Source organism: Triticum urartu, chromosome 1A, assembly GCF_056163025.1.
Source record: "Triticum urartu cultivar PI428250 chromosome 1A, HENAU_Tu73, whole genome shotgun sequence".
In the NCBI taxonomy this organism is placed as follows: domain Eukaryota; kingdom Viridiplantae; phylum Streptophyta; class Magnoliopsida; order Poales; family Poaceae; genus Triticum; species Triticum urartu.
In genome coordinates, this window is record NC_141873.1 from 249099775 (window position 1) to 249102803 (window position 3029).

Genomic DNA, 3029 nt, shown 5'->3' on the forward strand with positions numbered 1-3029 from the left:
TTCCCCAACAGACCACCGCACGAGCGGTACGGATCCACCCCAACATGCGGTTGGATAAACATAATGTATGAACGAAAATTATCTATCAGCGGTAGCACGTGTTAGTGAGGGTGTGTTCCCTTGGTTGGGTTTGCAGCGTGCAGGAGTGACTGTGTGAGGGTGCAGTGCGACCGAGACGTGCAAGAGCGACCGTGTGAGGGTGCGGTTCGATACAAATCATCGTTTGACGTGTCAATTAATGCATATTTTTTTCTCCAAAGCCGAAAGAGCTAACCATCTCACTCCTCATCGCTTGATTAATGCAGTGCCATGCAAACAAACCTTCTCACTTTCGCATGCATGCAAGGGTATATTAATGTCCGTGGTTGCTAGTATGAGGCAAACCCCATCAATTTTGCCTCGATTAGTGTTAGTGGCCTTTTGCAAATTGTAATTTTGATATATTAGCCTGGTGTACAAAAAATGGAGGTAGTAACTATTTGACTTCCTTCACCATTGCGGTGACGTCGACGATATCTCAAATGTTGTGGTTTGGCAAAGTGTGTTCGACGGAGAACACCATTGAGGGAGACCACGGTAAGTCATTCGCAAGTGCTACCTGCAAGCTGAGACAACCGCCTTATTTGCATCCAGGAAGTCCGTTGAACCAAAGGACGCGTAAATGTACTAGTACTACTAGTACACAACAGCATCGTCCGTCCAGCTTAGTGCGGTGAGGTGGTTTCTCGAAGAAGACGATGGAGAAGCGAAGTCGGCGAAGAATGAAATGATGGTTGCTTCGTCCGTGCTTTGAGATTTGACGCCTCACTGCTTTGTGATTTGTGATAGAAGGGACAGGGGAGTAGACTCTGTGCTCTATATTGTACATGCGTCCAAGCACGGGAGAAATAGGACAGACATTGCATTTTTCTATTCCTTCAATCAATCAATCAGGGAGCTTCGGTTCCATCTTTTTGGCTTTGGCAGCACGATCCACAAATGGTTCCCATGGATGACAAAAGCTATTTTCACATTTGGCTACACATTCTAGATGCCCTTAACCATACCACTTGGTTTTGTGCCTGTGTGCTATCTATAAAATCTCAATTATATTGATCTAAAAAAATAGAATCAAGATTAGTAAAAAGGAGGTGATTTTGCCACGCGGATGGCGGGGGAGGTTTCTTATTTTTAGAGGATGTTGGCATGGCGGTTTGCTAACATGCGGTCCCACGTGTCAGTGCTTTACCAAGCCGATCTGCGTCCCACATGAGGCAGAACAACGACAGAAGCAACACGTGGTTAACTCGAAGAAGATGAGGGATAAGCGGATTCAGCAACGAGTGAAATGATGGTTGCTTCATCCCTCCAACTTCTTTTTTTACTAGCATTATTATTACTTCGTCCCTCCAACTTAACTGCGGGAAAGGTGCAGCTTTCTAATTTGACGCCTCATTGCTCATTACTACACCGGCGCCATGACTAGGGTGCTTCACCCCTGCTGCTATGCACTATATTTTGGTATGGCACGTGGACCCGATAGCTTGATGTCCCACATGTCGGCGAAAGGGACTAGAACATTTATGAAAGCGAGCGCTCCACTCTTACGACGGAGGAGTACACGACATGGCGGCCCAGTGAACTGTCACTTGTACTGTATACTAGTACTATAGTTTTGTTGTTTCGCACGATCCATCGATACAAACCCGATTAAACAGGAAAGGGCGGGATTTTTCCCATGCGGTAGATGATACTGGCCATACATTTCAAAGGAAATTTTAATGTATGCAAACTGAATAATTAAGTAACAATATGATATCTAGTAAAACTAAAAACACATATGATTTATTGTGTTAGAGTGTAGTAGTAGTGTTGTATTGCATAGTTGTTAGATGTAACATGCGAGAACGTGTAGAGATGTAGTTTTGGAGGGCCTACAGAGAGAAAGCATAATACGGTCACCGAACTTCAGAATATGCTCATTACGGTCACTATATACGTTTTGCAGTGATTATACGGTCACTTGCTCACCGTTCAGCATCGGATTGCACTCTATTGACCGGCCAAATAGTCTGCGTGGCACCATGTTGACTAGTTAAATTTACCATGTTCCTTGTGGGTCCCACCTGTCGGTTCGCATAGGAAAAAGGTCAGATAAACACAAATTTACGCAGGTGCGACAAGACTCCAACCCATGCGCGGGAATCACCTGGTTGTGTATGTGTCCGTCAGGGCCTGATGTGTGCGCATGCACGTGTAGGTTGAGCACTTGAGCGTGAGAGCGTGTGTTGGTCATGTGGTGTGTGCATGCATGCGTGCGTGTGTGTGTGTGTGTGTGTTAGTGTTGCGTGCGTGCGTGGTTGTGTGTGTACGTGTGAGTGTTGCATGCGTGCGTGGCTGCATGTGTTCGTGTGAGTGTTGCGTGCATGCAATTCGTGTGCATGCATGCTTGTGTGTATAATCACCACACCAGCTCATGTGTGTTAAAACAGACGGCTCAGCATACCAATACAAGGCCACCTTCTCCACTATGCCCGCGGTCATGACTTCGAACCACTATCCAATATTTTTTTGTCGTTTGTTTTCATTCTTACTAGCAAGATGCCCGTGCGTTGCACGTAACATCAAGATGCATTTGTATGACTAGTTTATCTTGTGAGAGAAAAGGATGAACGAGGGAAGGCCTTATTTGCAAATGTGGAGAGGTGTGTGGGTCCCTTTTTGCAAAATTTCCATAGTTTCCTTCCTATCCGTCAGAGGACGGCCTATATTGCAGGATGGCAGGCACACCATCATCACCAACTCTGTTTTTTATAAGAGTGTAGAAGAGTAGATACAAGCCGACAGGTGGGCCCAATGGTAGTGAGATAATGTGATGCAACACTAGAGGTGCCACGTGGAGCGTTTAACTGGTCAACTAGTCGTGTCTTGAGCAAATACAGAGTTGTACGGTGAGCCCGTGACTGTATAATAACCACAAAACGTAAATGGTGACCGTAATGAGTGGATTCTGAAGTCCAATGTACGTATCGTGCTTTCGCTCCAAATAC